Source organism: Schistocerca cancellata, chromosome 4 (genome assembly GCF_023864275.1).
Source record: "Schistocerca cancellata isolate TAMUIC-IGC-003103 chromosome 4, iqSchCanc2.1, whole genome shotgun sequence".
NCBI classification, from domain to species: Eukaryota; Metazoa; Arthropoda; class Insecta; order Orthoptera; family Acrididae; genus Schistocerca; species Schistocerca cancellata.
The window spans coordinates 336,667,190-336,685,284 of record NC_064629.1 but is presented as its reverse complement, the minus strand read 5'-3'; the positions used below and the strand labels follow the sequence as shown (position 1 = coordinate 336,685,284).

General features: G+C 39.2%; 1 long non-coding RNA gene across 1 annotated transcript in view; it reads left to right on the top strand.

The window, feature by feature from the left end:
- LOC126185059 (uncharacterized) overlaps positions 1 to 12,080 on the top strand; it is a 32,242-nt gene extending 20,162 nt beyond the window's left edge. Inside the window, exon 3 of the long non-coding RNA XR_007536937.1 lies at positions 11,955 to 12,080. This is a non-coding gene — a long non-coding RNA (uncharacterized LOC126185059). The remainder of the gene's footprint in view (positions 1 to 11,954) is intronic.
- Positions 12,081 to 18,095: the final 6,015 nt, after the last annotated feature.

Below are 18,095 nucleotides of genomic sequence, written 5' to 3'. Positions count from 1 at the left end.
TCCAGTTTTCATCTGCTGCAAACAATGTGACTGTAGCAGTTAGGTGGAACTGCAACGATGTTAGTGATCAACAATAAGTCGGCACTACTGACATACTGTTCTCAAGCCATGGGTTTTACATATTAATATGTAAACTGTGGCGTTTACATGTTGCAAAGGAATGGCAGAAATACACTACTGCTACTGTCTTGAGTATGTTGAATGAATACTGTAACTGGCTCCTAGCGTGCAACACACGAGGAAATGGAAAGCGCACATTTAATGCAGGTAGTAATGAGGGGTCTACGTGGATGGAATACTGCGCCACTTCATCCAGTAAGCAAATTTTACATGGACAAGTACCCTCTACTACGTGCTGTTCAGATGATACTGCTTTGTATGCAATATCTTACTCAAGTTTAATAGTTTGCTGTAAATATCATAGTTTTTGCCGACAGATAGTATTCACAAATTAAGCGTCCTTCAGACGAATCAGAAACGTGCCTTTGAAGAACCACACAATGTGCTATCCATAGTTCTTCCTTTTACTGTTAGTGCTTCTCACCACCACTACAATGAAGACACACTGTTTCGTCACCATTACTGGTGTAAAAGTTCTACATTTCACTTAGCTCATCCAGCTGCTGCTTACTAGCAAGAGGTCACTCCTGGAATGATAATCGTTGGTGGTGACTTTAATTTACCCTCGATATGTTGGTGAAAATACATGTTTAGTTCCGGAGGTACGCATAAAATATCATCCGAAATTGTGCTAAAAGCATTCTCTGAAAATTATTTCCAGCAGTTAGTTCATGAGCCCACGCGAATAGCAAACGGTTGTGGAAAAACACTTGATCTCTTAGCAACAAATAATCCTGAGTTAATAACGAGCATCAACACCGATTCAGGGATTAGTAAACACAGGGTTGTCGTGGCGAGATTGAATATTGCAATCCCCAAATCCTAGAAAATAAGCGGAAAATATACCTATTCAAAAAAGCAGATTAAAATTCACTTGATGCCTTCCTGAGAGACAATCTCCACTCACTGCAAATTAACGATGTAAGTGTAGACCAGATGTGGCTTGAATTCAGAGAAATAGTATCGGCAGGAAACGAGATATTTTCACCCAATAAATGAACAAACGACGGAGCTGATCCTCCTTGGTACACAAAACGGGTTAGAACACTGTTCCAGGAACAACGAAACACACATGCCAAATTTAAACAGACGCAAAATCCCCAAGATTGGCTATCTTTTACAGATGCTCGAAATTTAGCGCTGAATTCAATGCGAGATGCTTATAATAGTTTCCACATCAGAACTTTGTTTCTAAATCTGGCAGAAAATCCAAAGAGCTACTGGTCGTATGTGAAGTATGTTAGCGGCAAGAAACAATCTACATCTACATCTACATGTCTACTCCGCAATTCACATTTAAGTGCTTGGCAGAGGGTTCATCGAACCACAATCATACTATCTCTCTACCATTCCACTCCCGAACAGCGCGCGGGAAAAACGAACATCTAAATCTTTCTGTTCGAGCTCTGATTTCTCTTTTTTTATTTTGATGATCATTCCTACCTATGTAGGTTGGGCTTAACAAAATATTTTCGCATTCGGAAGAGAAAGAAACTTCGTAAATAGATCTCGCCGCGACGAAAAACGTCTTTGCTTTAATGACTTCCATCCCAGCTCGCGTATCATATCTGCCACACTCTCTCCCCTATTACGTGATAATACAAAACGAGCTGCCCTTTTTTGCACCCTTTCGATGTCCTCCGTCAATCCCACCTGGTAAGGATCCCACACCGCGCAGCAATATTCTAACAGAGGACGAACGAGTGTAGTCTCTTTAGTAGACTTGTTGCATCTTCTAAGTGTCCTGCCAATGAAACGCAACCTTTGGCTCGCCTTCCCCACAATATTATCTATGTGGTCTTTCCAACTGAAGTTGTTCGTAATTTTAACACCCAGGTACTTAGTTGAATTGACAGCCTTGAGAATTGTACTATTTATCGAATTCCAACGGATTTCTTTAGGAACTCATGTGGATCACCTCACACTTTTCGTTATTTAGCGTCAACTGCCACCTGCCACACCATACAGCAATCTTTTCTAAATCGCTTTGCAACTGATTCTGGTCTTCGGATGACCTTACTAGACGGTAAATTACAGCATCATCTGCGAACAACCTAAGAGAACTGCTCAGATTGTCACCCAGGTCATTTATATAGATCAGGAACAGCAGAGGTCCCAGGACGCTTCCCTGGGGAACACCTAATATCACTTCAGTTTTACTCGATAATTTGCCGTCTATTACTTCTCTGCGCGATTGCAATGGAGATATTTCCACAGAAGACGAAGTAAATATTCCAGAATTCGAATCGCAAACGGCTGCCAACATGAGTAACATAGAAGTAAATTTCCTCGGAGTAGTGAAGGAACTTCACTAAATAAAAGCAAGTCTTCTGGTCCAGACCGTTTACCAATCAGGTTCCTTTCGGAGTATGCTGATCCATTAGCTCCATACTTAATAATCACATACAACCGTTCACTCGACGAACGACCCGAACCCAAAGACTCGAAAGTTGCACAGGTTACACCTATATTCAAGAAAGGTAGTAGGAGTAATCCACTAAATTACAAGCTCATATCGTTAACGTCGATATGCAGCAGGATTTTGGAACATATATTGTGTTCAAATATAATGAATTACCTGGAAGAAAACTGTCTGTTGACACACAGTCAACATAGGTTTAGAAAACATCGGTCCTGTGAAATACAACTAGCTCTTTATTCACACGAAGTGTTGAGTACTACTGACAGTGGATTTCAGATCGATTCCGTATTTCTCGATTTCCAGAACGCTTTTGACACTGTACCACACAAGCGGCTTGTAGTGAAATTGTATGCTTATGGAATATCGTCTCAGTTATGTGACTGGATTTGTGATTTCCTGTCAGAAAGGTCATAGTTCGTAGTAATTGGCAGACGATTTGGGAGACAATCAGAGCAGCCGTCTTAGGTTGCTTGCAGATGACGCTGTCGTTTATCGACTAATAAAGTCATCAGATGATCAATACAAATTGCAAAACGATTTAGAAAAGATATCTGAATGGTGCGAAAAGTGGCAGTTGAACCTAAATATTGAAAAGTGTGACTTCATCCACATGAGTGCTAAAAGGAATTCGTTAAACTTCTGTTACACGATAAATCAGTCTAATCTAAAAGCTGTAAATTAAACGAAATTCCTAGGTATTACAATTACGAACAACATAAATTGGAAAGAACAAATAGAACATGTAGTGGGGAAGGCTAATCAAAGACTGCGTTTTATTGGCAGTACACTTGGAAAATGTAACAAATCTAACAAGGAGACTGCCTACACTACGTTTGTCTGTCCTCTTTTAGAATACTGCTGCGCGGTGCGGGGTATTTACCAGATAGGACTGACGGACTACATCGAAAAAGTTCATAGAAACGCAGCAGGATTTGTATTATCGCGAAATATGGCAGAGAGTGTCACAGAAATGATACAGGATTTGGGCTGGACATCATTGAAAGAGAGGAGGTTTTCATTGCGACGGAATCTTCTCACGAAATTCCAATCACCAACTTTCTCCTTCTAATGCGAAACTTTTTTGTTGACACCGACCTACATAGGGAGAAACGATCACCACGATAAAATAAGGGAAATCAAGCTCGTACAGAAAGACATAGATGTTCGTTCTTTCTGCGCACTAAACGAGATTGGATTAATAGAGAATTGTGAAGGTAGTTCGATGAACCTTCTGCCAGGCACGTAAATGTGATTTGCAGAGTATCCATGTAGATGTAAATGTAGTTGTAGAATGATACTGATCTAACCTCATGTGTAACATATTTGGGCCACACTAATCGCTGCATGATTGCAGCTGAACTATGTTGTGGGATCTGTTCGGGAAAACACACACACACACACACACACACACACACACACACACACGCACACGGCCAATTCATCACAAATAAATGTTTTTTTTGTTTTGGTAAAATAGATATCCCATATTAGTCCATATGAAATCAATAACACGAGTAATCCTATTAATAATGGCGTTGAATGCGTCACAAAATATCAATTACATCCGAAGAAATTGGAATATGAAGTTGACACATGAAATGAACAAAACACGTCACTATTACACTTCCTGCTATTCAAGCGTGACCTTCACGTTGCTCGTTATCACAACATGATTGACCTACTATGATGCAATAAACACTGTACTTACATATTACTATGTACACTGTTAGTACGTGGCCTGGGTAAAATATGGATGTCCAATCACCCACAATTAAAACAAGGACACAGTTTACTCATACATGCTTTACTGAACTTTTCAGCAGTACTAACATGTATCTAAGGTAACGAAATACCCATGACCACTGGCAAGAGTAAATAAAATTAATGGCTGTCAAAGAATCTCACAGATGGATACATGCTATCTGAACAAGTTATACGTGAATCACATTATGCTGCATGCCCCATACAGGACATGTCATTGAAAATCTTAAACAACTGTGACACAGCTGATTTTGTAATGCATACATAAATGTACAATAGTACCAACAAAACAAACATAGCTCTTCTCTGTAATACACAAAATGTATGCTGAAGTGCAATCACATTTCTCACAGTCGAAACGCTACAACGAATGTTCGAAGAGATCGCTATTTGCTTGGCAACACCACAGTGCATGCTCCATCGAGGATCCACTCGCAGGTGTCAGCGTTTGTGGATGCAGGCTTTCATGTTGGTCATTGTTTTTGGGAGCTGCTGATACACTTCTTTCCCAAATCCCCAGAGAAAAAAGTCCATAGTGGTGAGGTCCAGCAACCATGTTAGAAATACCTGAATGAGACTACCCCATTCAATCCATCAATGTGGCAATTGTTAGTTTAGCGCCTATCGTACCGCAATGCCATTATGCACAGGGCATCTATCATGTTAATACAACATTGTTTGATCCAAATGAAAAGGTAGGCCTTCCATCACTCCAGGTAAGTTACATCTCAAGAACTGCTCGTACTGTTGCCCATTAAGAGTGCCAATGAAATATGGGCCAAAGATGTCGCATCCGACAATACTGCACATTACATTGGCATTCTATTGAGATTGATGTTCAACCTGGCGATTCTAGTGTGGGTTTTCTGGTGATCAGTAACGCATATGGTGTAAGTTGACATTCCCATGATTCGTAAATGTGTGGTCATTCATAAACTGTATCGTAGACATAAAATAGTTGCGTCACCACAGAACCCATTGACAGTATTGCAGGGGATTGTGAAAGCCGTTGCAATGAGGACTTGACGTTCTGCCATGTGATAATGGTGGTATCTATGCCTGTGTTGGATACACATCATACTTGTCTGAAGAATTGCCACCTGTCTCTCCATTTCACAAATACACAACTTCAGAGGTGAAGAGTTCTTCTGGACAGTGTAATGGAGCAGCATACACCAGTCAGTACTGTTCGGTAGTCTGTACATAGACAAATACAACATGCACGAGGGATATTATATCAAAATTTGTGGCAGGAATCACTATTATTACTTTCAGCCCTCAGGATAACAGTGACAATTAGAATATATACATCAACCACATCATGATTACAAACAATGTGAGGGAAGTGCAATAGCGACTTGTTTAGTTCATTTCACTAATTGACTTTGAGATCCAGTCTCTTGGGATGTAATTGATTTATTCCGATGCAAAAAACACCTTTGTAATTGTGATTTCTCATGTTATTGATTGCGTCTGGACTAATGTGGGGTGTTCATTAAAAAAACATAAGTTTGTGTTGAAACCGATATTTGCACACGGTTTAGAATGTCTCATATTTACTTCCTGTGAAAGCCGTTTGCTAATATCTATCGTGGTTCCAGAGATATTATTGGCAGTGGAAAGTTTAGATGGGACTAGCTGTATACTGGCTTCATTGACCTCAGGTTCTCTATCTCAAATTTTTCCATTTTTTAAGACTCTTATATATATATATATATATAGGGTGTTTCCATAAGAGTGTTCAAATTGTAACAATGTAAGGTAGGGAACCTTAAGTCAGAGAAGGCAGCTTAAAGAGGTATGGCAGTAAACATGTCTACCGCTTTGTCTGGTATTACTGTTTTCCAGCTTATTTACAACTAACATGAATACAAGTTAGCACATACTGTACATTATTTATATCCTGCAAGGAAACAAAGAGCACAAACCTGATCACTAGCAAGTCATGATGCAGGATTTGTTTAGTTTACTTGTCCATAAGGTGGCTCTCTTTTATTGTATTTACATTTTCCCATGACGTAATGAGCTATGAATCAACGACAGATCCATTCATTACTCAGTGTGGTTCAGAGACATACAGTATGATGCGATGGAGCAATACTGGTACCGTTTCGCAGAGCTCACTGACATGCACCTTGTGTATGGGAAAGTGTGCTGCAATTCTCTCGCTGCTGAAATGCTGTACAGGCAGTGATTTCCTAACAGGCATCATCTGTGACGATGGGTGCTTGTTTGAGTGTGGATGTCTGCAACCATCTCAGTGATGTATTTCCTGGTCGCTGGATTGGAAGGGGAGATCCTATTCCATGACACCCGAAATCACCTGACATTTTTTTTAAAAAATACAGTACAGATGGTACATTCATTGTTTCAGTGATGGTATTTGCAACTAACTGTAAGTAATGCAAATATGAAAGTACACAGTAATGTGATTTGATTCCTATTATCTCCTTAATCTGGCTACTCTGTCCCCAGGTTCCCTACCTCAAATTGTTCAGTGGAGAATCCTCTATGCCTTGTTGGTTTCTTTTATGCTCTTATGAAAACACCATGTACACACACACACACACACACACACACACACACACACACACACAAACACACACACACACACACACACACACACACACACATCCCAAGATAGTTACATGCCCGTTATCGATCGATAAAAGACGATGAGCATCTTTGGTTGTAGGTTTTAAGTTTCCCTGCCCATAAGGCATAATAATCTTTCTCACCCTTGTGATAGGAAGCCACACATCTACCGATAACGTTGCATGCTTTTCAGGGGTTTCAGAAAGCCATCCCCACACTTGCCTGCTCAGCTTAATAATTTAGATATCACATTTTTTCTGCAATTATAAGCCTGGTCATATTGGTTTTACGACGTCTAATCGTTAGGCATACTTCCTAAACTGTCAACTGTTACTAGGGATGGAAATCTAGCATTATAGTACATACTTTAGATTTGCGAACACAAATTTGGCGAATATGTTTATATGCGGAAGTTTACTTGCACTTTCTTTGAAACTGCAGATGTACCTGTATTTTTGCAATATGAATATTATGACGTCACGTACATTGTTGTTTCATGTGCTTACTATGTGTTGGATAATCGGTGTAAACATCGCACTGTTTGCTCTACCTTCGTACTTTGCATACATTTTAGAATTTTTCAATATCTAAGGTGTTGAAAATAGTTAGTTTACGGCTCTGCTGCGGTATTTAACTGTGGTACCATCTGATGGTGATACTACGAACTACCCATAATTCAAAGAATGAACTACCCATGTTTCTACAGCGCAAACATCCATTAGTGGCAGTAATAACTTCCAACGAATTGTGGTACAAAGATTGAATGTTGCTTGTTTTATTCAATGAAACCGTCTGCTGGTGACAAGAGCAACTGTGATGTGAAACAACACTTGATTTTACTTTGCATTTTCAGGGTTTATCGAATAGTATTTAAGGTAAAACTCATGTTCTAAAAACAGATTCCTAACTCGTTATTTATATTTTACAAGCAAGTACTTGGTTTTAATCATTTATAGAGAAATATGTTGCCTACTTGTTCCAATATTCCATGGCAAATTATTTTTAGCTGCAAATGAAATTTAACAATGTGACTTGTGAGCTGGAGCTTAAGAGAATTTTTTATAAGTCAGTAATGCAAACATATTTGACAAAATTTTTGGCAGTTCATATACATAATCGTATTTGGCTACCGAGCAGGGGTGGAAGGGGTGGTGTGTGGATGTCTCCCCTTCCTTTCTTGGCCTTGGGAAATAGTTCCTGGAATGATATGGAAGAGCTGAATAATGCTATCAGTGAAACATAACATATGGAATTGTGTCAGCTGTGATATGCCCCACGGTTAAGAAACTGCTGATGCTGATGTCAGTAACATTCCCACTAGAAGCCCAGTGCCTCACTACTTGGGAACAGGAAAAGAAGAGAGACTGTGTGGAAAGTTGTGGATATCCATCAGAAACCCTGCAGCAAAGAGCATCACTGACATTGTTTTGAACAGTGATTCTATGCTTGGATCTGATGTCATTTCAAACATTCTTTTGGCACAACTTCTAGCTTCTGCATTTCCGTTATAAAGACATTATCAACCCATAAATTCAGTTCACGTCTTCAGGAAAATACGTCTCAAAAGATGCATGCGTTACACAGTGGTTCTGGTCTCTGCATGGTACAATGCCTGAACTACAGTTAACTTCTTCCTAGTGATACCGCTCTGTTGTTTTATCAGTCATTTCCTTGACGCCATCTATAAAAATATTGATACACTTGTTGCAGTCGATATTATTTCAAACAACCATTAACTGTGTTAAAAATATCATATCTTGTAGGGTCAGTCGCAGCAGTGCACTGATATATAAGTCGTCTTCGACAGAATGTTTGTATGGATACGTATAGTTGTCAGCAAGATGACCAGTTCACCAACATCAGACAATTTGTCCATTTGCAAGACGAATTTGTTCTGTGGCAGTCGAGCAATAAGTTCTTGTTTAACGTAACCTGCGACATCGTTAATTCGACGGAAACAGTAACGTTAGAAAATGCAACTGTAGAAAACGGCTTTGCAGATTTTTAAACGAGTATATTCTGAGTTTTGTCTTTCACATAGGGTTTTATTAAATTCTCGCCGATATTGTGCACTTTGCCCACATGGCCAGTACAGTAGCTGACCAAATACGATTCCTCCATGACTTCTTCATTCACAGTTTGACTCACAGACTTCATACTTTTTTGACGTATTAACAGTTGTTCTTTCTCAACGTATAAAAAATTCTTCATTATTGACAATGCAGTCGGGCTGTACAGATTCTAGATACCGCTGAATCTCAGCAAGTACGATGGAAATATTCGGAAGTAGCTTGCTATGTAGTATGCGGAGTGGTGAGCAGTTAGAATCAACAAATTCGAGATTGCTGTAAAGTTCGGCATACTTTCTTTTTTTCATCTTTAGTGAGTTGTTATGGATCTTACTGCTTGAAGACGTGGAGCATGAAGTCGTTACATCACCTTCCTGAATTTCGTAGCCTTAATCGGAAATCTTTGAGCGTCATGAGACACGTTCCAGATGCTCCATCTTTGAACTTCGATGCTGTCTTTTAGAAACAACAGTTTTATTTTATTTTATAACGAACCTAAAATAATATCGACCGAGAGTATTGAATTTTACAGCTACGGTGAATAAAAAACATGGAGTGAATATAATGCTATCCGAGAGTGGTCCGTGAATTCGCCGTGGCGAATTGAACTGTGTGCTCTAAGCTCAAACTTGAGTTGGAACTGTACTTTGTGCTGTTCGGTGCAGGTTCATGAGCATATAGCCCTGGGCATTGAAGCATAGTCAGAAAAGTCACGATATCCTTTGAGATGGTTCGACTTGTTTTTTGATGAAAGAGAGATAGATAAATCACAGTGGAATGTTCGTGGCATGTGTAAATGAAACAGTCTGTGGCAAGAGGAGGGGGGGGGGGGAGGAGAGGAGGGAGAAAGTGTCAGCGTGGCCACTACATGCATGTGTAGAGATGTGTTTTAAGTCGCCACATACCTTGTTGTATCAGCTAAATTCTTTTGTTTGTGGTTTTTGTTTGTAGCATTATTGTAGATTTATTGTGCTGCTTGTCACCTCATTTTCAGCTATTAGGCACTTGGATGAAAAGTAACTTTCATAAAATCAACATCGATATGATGACAGTTGTTTTCTACAGTATGTATGACAACACTTAGTTGCCGGCCGCGGTGGTCTCGCAGTTCTAGGCGCGCAGTCCAGAACCGCGAGACTGCTACGGTCGCAGGTTCGAATCCTGCCTCGAGCATGGATGTGTGTGATGTCCTTAGGTTAGTTAGGTTTAAGTAGTTCTAAGTTCTAGGGGACTGATGACCACAGCTGTTAAGTCCCATAGTGCTCAGAGCCATTTTGAACTTAGTTGAGTTGATATGATCTTGGCAGAGAGGCCTTGTGGAGACGCAGAGCTCCACAGAGCACACTTATAGTTCACTATACTTTGTTGCTTCGAATGATCTTTCCACTCATATCCCTGGATATCGAGCATCCCTCCTGAGACATCCTAAGTAAAGAGAGCCTAGCGAGAATAAGATACTGAGTGAATCAACAATATGAGTTACAAATGTGTTATGACAAAGAAAATTTACAAAAGAACGAAATACAATGACAATAAACAACTCATACAACATTTTCATGCATTCTTATCATTTGAATGCAGGTACAACACTAAAGTGCGTTTTTTTGTTTATACATATGTTAACTCAACTCAAATGATCTACTAACAAGCAAAGAGATTCTGACATTCAGACTGTTTGTTGAAATGATGTATCGGGCTATATACTAAGAATGGGTGAGAGCCATTGTTCACTTTCATTACACATGTGTTGAAAAGTGTCTGTTTATTGATTGTTGTTTGGCGAAAACTTTTCTTATATCGTTCAATGTTCTGAAATGTGTTTTACAATAACTGCTTTTGGTACTGAATTGAAAGATAGGGAACTTCATTTGTGTGACAGAAGATCGTGTAGAAAATACCTTGACGAACTAAAATTATTTCTAGGAAAGTGTCTGATACTGTTTTATGAGAGCACCTAACTGAAACCAGTCACGCCATTACATAATCAGTTGGTTTACTGATGACTGTGATGTTGCAAGTGAGGTAATAGAGTCCACAAATATTACGATTCAGTCTAAATTTAAGTTCTAGACATCTACCCTCATTTGTATGCTGATTAAATTCTTCAATTTATGCCTATCAGCACTGCATTTATGATAAGGCAGTAGATTATTTTTTTAACTAATCGGCTTCTTTTTGTAAATATGATGCAAAACCACATTTCCGTATTCCCATAATTTATTTTGGTTCCAAATTCTGTTACTTAATTTTACAATATACCATATTATATCTGGTGTTGTGTAAATGTACCTATACTTCTTGTATTACTCCTGTTTAAAAACTGTATATATGTCTTCACTGTTCCCAGTAACTGCACTTCCAAGTTCTGAACTTCATTAAAATTTATGTTGATTATTTTGTTTTTATTTGTATATTTGCTTTCAGAGTAGGTCAGTTAACAGAGTGGAATGACTGCTTTTGAAAATCAAATTCAGAAAGTGTGAAGAATCTTTATGATCGACAGCAAAGTAGTCAACAGAAGCTATACAGGAACAATAGTCAGTTATTTCCCTGATTCCTAATAGCTATTTAACAATACTGATTAGTGATGAAAAGTCGCCAAAACTCCAGAAGTTATTGATATGCATATTTGCTATTATTACATTTTGGAAACACATTGGGAAACTGAAATTACACAGATATTTTGTATGTATCAAAAACTGAAATTTCGAATAAGGGAATAATTCTTGAAATTATCATTGCTAGTAATTTAGAGTCACAACATAGTATTAATTCAGTGCTAGCTAACGTTTAGGATACCTGATGAAACTGATGTCAGCATTTGGTGTTGGTTTTGCGGTTTCTGGCATATTATTGACTGACAATGTCGAATAACAGATGTGACATTAATATCAGTAGGGGTAATTGGAGGCTATCCAACTTGCCATATAGTAACATGTAAAAAAAATCATAAAACTATCTACCTCTGTATTTCTTTTTCATTCCAGATTATTGGCCGACGAAAAAGGAGAATTACCATCGGAAGAAGACTAATGAATGACGCTTCGATTCACTTATTCACTCTACATGGGCTTAATAGCGAAACTGAGTACTATTTTCTGTATTAGTATATATCGTCCACAATGTAATGCCATATTTTTATAATAAAAGCCATATGGGTGCCTAGAAACGTTTCAGACTTCACCAGTCACATACAGCTGTGTGGACTGCTATGATGACATTCACTGGGTCACAAGATGTTACCAGACATGCAAATAAACACCCATTGCGTCCAGCCAGGCAATGTATCAGAGTGTAAACGATCTCTACACAAAAGAACTGAGACTGCTCGCATTACTAAGGAACTCTTTGTCATGCCGTGTTGGTGTACCGCAGTTTTTCGATATCGATCTGAGTGCTTTCGCTGTTACAGTTTACATAATAATTTAGCTGCACAATGGCTAAGAATGAGGACTTTGCTACATGTGTGTTCTTGCAGCCTGTTAACCAGTGATAAAATGAGTTTTACAGGATTCAAATGGGTTTTACTTTGAATAAGGCTACCAAAATGAGCCTATCTGACAAATACGCAAATTAGCTGCAGTAGTCTCATACCTGTCGGGACAGATCTCGAGCACTACACCGTATAGCGTCGAGCGAGAACACGGCTGCCGCACAGTACCTGCGATGGTCGTGTGATGAAACTGTGTAAGGGTATAGTTTAGTTTCGAGAAGTAGTGGCATACTATCATACCACCACAAATAATAATATGAGCTGTCTCATTTTATTTTTGTCTACTTAGTTAATTGCAGGCAGTACACCTCACAATTACAGACGTGTTTGCTGTTGCAGTGAGGCTACAGAGAGAGTCTGTTAAGTATCAGCAGTGTATAAGTGTGCGGTCCACGTGTCCTGGCATTATATCTGTGAGATTACGAAAGGGTTACATGTGCTCAGGTCCACTGCTATAATTTTTTGACGACTTGTCACCGTCAGAGAAGTACTAAACCCAACATCTGCTCCTTACTGAGAGCCGCCTTCGAAATCTAGAACATACAGCTCCGAATAGGTGCTGCATCTCACGTACATTAGTTGTTTGCAGTAACACGGAGGAAGACGATATGATTCAGCTGTCATTGTCGTGTTCAGCCTTGAATTAATAAAGGAAGGAAAAGGTGAAATAAAGGAATAACCTGATTAATTGATTTTAGTTACTCAGAAGCCTGAATTCTTTCGGGACCTTCCGTATAAGAATTAATTTGCGTTGCGGTTAGAGTGGCATTCTACACTGAAGTCATTATAGAGGGAGCAATAGACCAGGTAGGCTAAAGTTTGGCTTTGAACTCCGTCTCGCCATCAATTAATTCCGTATTCAGCTGAACCGTATTAGGAAACTCGCATTTAGTCTAAATCTAGATGGGGGTATGATGATTAGAATTATTAGAACCGTGTTGTTCCTAAAAAAAGCTTGATTGTCTTGATGATTACATCATCACCCAGAAATTGAAGATGTAACAGAAAATAAAAAGTTCTCTCTCTCTGAAGGAATCAACACCAACTGAGTGGTTACTGAAAATTCTGATTATTCAGGAAGGTTGCCTGAGATGATTTCGATAAACAGCTGGTTTGGTTAGACTGCCACATTTTGGTGTTGCGCAATACACCTAGTCAGTTCTCAGCACGAAACACAGAATTACTAAAACAGAATCACGTTTCTCTCAGCGTAACATTTCTATTGTTTAACATTGTTATATGGTGTTAGGCATGTGTGCATGTGCAGCGCAAGATTACATTTGTATTGTTGTGGATGATTATCGGATTACAAGGAAATAAGACGGTCGTATCTTGGGCCAACGTATGGCCTGCTCCTCTTGAATGGCAGCTATAGGGTCATAGGGCTTGTTATCCCTTTGAGAGGATGTGTCACAATCAACGTTTATCCTCACTCAGAAGACACTGCAGACAGGTTTCAAAATTAACCTAGGATATTGGCGAACAGCCTGGTAATCTGGAAGTGTACATCACAAGCTACCCTCTTGACGTTGGTCAAGTATGGGTAAGATACATATCTCCCACCAACAGAATCCGAACCAGCTACATACAGTTCGTCACCCATGAAGAACTGCACAAATATGAGAACAAAATTTGCAAACAACGTTAGGAGACGTGAAGTCTTACCTGCGGCGGAAATTTGTGTCCAGGAACACCATGATAAAATTCCAGTCAAGTCGCCTGCGAGACCAATGCCGGTGTGGCCACAACGGAAACAAACTTGAATACCGTAAACAACCACAGGCTAGATGCTCGATTTGTTGCTCGATTAGAGACATTGATGTGCATGTCTGGAAACATCATAGCGCGTTTCAGAAACACCTAAAGTGTTGCACAGGCAGTCATCGTTCTTTAATGATTTAATGTTCTTTCAGAGACGAAACTGACACAAATAATAAACTTTTACTTTTTGTTGGATCATTCCTGAAGTCTATAAACAAGGTGTGGGACAGTTTCTCAAATTGAAAGTACTGCTCTCATGTGAGAAGGATAGAAAACTTGTCACACTCAACTTTAACGTTTTCGCACGCATGTTAATAAACAGCGAAATAAGGAATTAGTTGCTCAAAAATGTCGTACGTCACAAAAAAAAGTTGAGTAGTGCTAAAGAAAACCCACGGCCATTTTTAAAACAGTGCTACACACTGCGCTGAATTAGCAGTCCACATCCTCTTGGAGAGACAAGAAAAATGTTCTTACCCCTCCCCAACCTCCCTTTGCCCATAGCTTTCGATATATTTAGTCTCAATATTCCTGATTCTTATTCTCAGTAATGAAAGAAATCCTTACATGATGTTTATTCTAAACTCCATGTGTATGATATACTAGTGTGAGTTGGCTACTATATTCTTTTGTAGCAGACTAGTGCTTGTAGTAATAAAGACCAGCACTACATGTCAGCTAATATAATGTATTCTCAAGCCAAAGGTGTCAGGTGTCCCACAGCTCACAGGTTCAAGGGAAACGCACATCACTGCTAAGGAAATACAACGAACGTGGTGGGATTGATGTGTGAAACGAGATTGCTGTGTCTTGTAGGCTGAACAGGTGAGTGCTCAGCAGCAGTTACTAAAGCCCAATGGTCAATATCCTGGTGATAAAAAGTCGGCTGGATAAGTTTTTCTTCAACTTGGAGGAAGGAAAAGACGTAAACCAACAGGACTGTGGCCACAAATCACAGTGTTTCACAAACCAGTCGTCGAAGATATGACAAATTTACTTTTAGGACACACCTGTAGCAGCTTTCGACGCCCACAGTGCCTTCTACATCTCTGAATAGTACTAAGTACGTTGTGACCCTGCAACTGTTACGATATCAAATAATAGAAACTTGAAACTAAATGGTTTCCATCACAGTGTTACAGCCATTACTATTTCCTCTAACTAGTGGCTGGTAATACATGTTATTACCAATATGTTCATACAGGTGACCGCACACTGGATGTGCTCCCTAGTAGCGTTCTGTGTAGTGGACACAAGCACTCAAATAAAATCACAAGAATGGCTACTACCCTCGAAGAGATATGACCTCATCTGGGACAGAGAGCGAATTCCTTCGAAGCAAACGTCATGCTATAGTGCCCTCAATACTAATAATAATAATAACAATACAACAAGCTATATGAATAAAGAAAGCCTCTTCTACTATCACCACGGAAATAATAACTAGCTATGGCATAATGTCGTAAAGACTTAAGTCTTTCTTACTGTTCTCAGGATCATGCCATACTCAATCCATTGATACCTCAGATAATATTGTGCTCCAAGTGGCTGAGAAGCTATATAAGTAATTGGATTTTATAGAGTGCAGTCAGTGAAACATGTAAAAAGAAAAGAAGAATTGCATATTGGAGCAAACTCGGTAAAAAATCTGTTCTCAATTGAAAATAAAATTATATTGAGTCCAGAGTCAACACTCAGAACATATTTCCAGAAGTAATGCCTCAAATTCGCAATGTATTGGTCCTTTATACCTCAGTGAATTACTCGACACCAAAGTAAAATATATTTTTCCAGTGCAACCATATTTAACACGTAGACACAGAAAGTATAATAAAATGCGCATACACACAACCAAGCAGTAAGCCAGTCCAGGAGACATTTGAGGCTAAACGATCTGCTTTATAATTGTAGAGGAAAAAGATAATGAGAAGTCTCTGTGGTCTAATGGTGGGTCGCACAAGTGTTGTGAGAACAGACCCCGTCGTGGACTGATTGTATTTTCTTAGTATCCTAACAATGGACTGTAGTCTTCAGCCTGCGTCTCCTACCCTAATGTTTCTCTCAGAACCAAAACTCTGTTACCCGATCACTTTTGTTAAAAGGATTGGACCAAATAGCCTTCCGCCAAACCAAGCAAATCATTAAAACACCGTGTGTAGGAAGACACATGACAGAGCACCTGCTGTAATTACAGATGACCAGTATATGAAACTATGCTAAGAGAATCACGTGCTGATCGACTCGAAGCAGTCGCCATAGCTTCCGAACTGCACAAATATAACTGTATTAAAAGAAGTCCACAGTTAAAAAACATATTTAAGGAAAGACCCATTATTAATAAAAAGGAACCCAGTCTGAAAATCAGTAACAAATCTGATACGGCAGTAATAAGTGAAGATCGCTTAGGATCCAGATCACCAAAGACCGAAGATAAATTCAAACTCATAATAATACTTATTTCATGGTCAGTGGAGCTGGGACACTTTATAATAAAGAAATAAAAATAAATGTCAGCATGTGACGGCCCAGCAGCGCCTATACTTTTCACTACCATTCATGAAAGTGCTTTCAATGCTGCTCGTTTTGAGGTATAAATCGTGGTCATGGCATATCAGAAATAACGCCTTCTTCATATTCTAGCATGACGCTATTTCCTTTGTGTGCTATGGACACACTAGATGGGAACCAAAGATTTATGCCAATTTTTTTTCAACAAATAAAGCGTTTATATGTATATCACTCACTGTCCTTACCTTTCACTATGTACAGCAGAAGCGCCAACGATACCGCTGACAATGCAGAACTCAGCTGTTGTTACATACATACCTCACGTCGCAATTTATCTCCTGTATTGCCACCCCATCTCCACGACGGCGTTTCAAATCTCTTCTTCCTGTTGCCAGTAAGCGACTCTTAGCGGTGTTCTTTTATTTTATGGTAAACGAATGATGAACACACACTGCTGAACCAAAGACGCTAACAGAATTTCTGTCTCGGAAATAAGAAATGATACGAAGAAGCTACCATTGCTGTAAGGGATCGAGTGTTGCTTTTGTAACAGTGGATAATGTAGCAAACATTTAAAATTTATAAAACATTAACTTATTTATTTACCTATTTTGTGTTTTTCCTTCCTTAATTAAAAGGTCCCCACGTTTCCTAATCAAATCAGAAATCCATCCATGCATTGTGAAAAGGAGAGCCGTTACTTAACTACATGTAGGGACATACTCTGCATGTCAACGGCACACAGTTTCCCTGTGTAATGAAGTTCGCTCACAGAGCACAGTAGACCAATGCACATTCGTCTCCACTGCGTGATACGCCCACTGTGTTACCCCATGATCGCCTGCTGATATGTCAGCTCGCCGCACGTGTACAGCATAGAAATTAGATAGTACTCGTGCATCAGCTGCCTTCGTTCTGTTGTATAATGTAATCAAAAACAGAAAGAAACCAAAAAGAGAGGTAGGTTGCTGGATGAAAGAACTGTTTACCTGATAACTGCGAAGGGGATACAGACTAATGCATGATACAGCATTTATGACTCTGGGAGCTACTATGAGAAACTTTACTCAAATGTCATTATCTAGTTGCGAGCTCTTGATTTCAACAATCGAACCGATCTAAAGAGAATGGATACCTGATTTAGTTTTGGTATCTGCATTTCTTCACTAATAATTTTCCATACATCTTTAACTGTGGTGCTGAACTTTTTTTGGGCTCCACAGTACTTCTTTCCACTTCTACTACTGTATCTGAGCTACACATCTTTCAGTGTTCGTCATTGTGTGGAAGAAATGCTTGGGCAGTTGTCTGCACTGAACGAACAGAGTCCAGTACATTACCATTTCCGCAGTATACTGGTATTTTA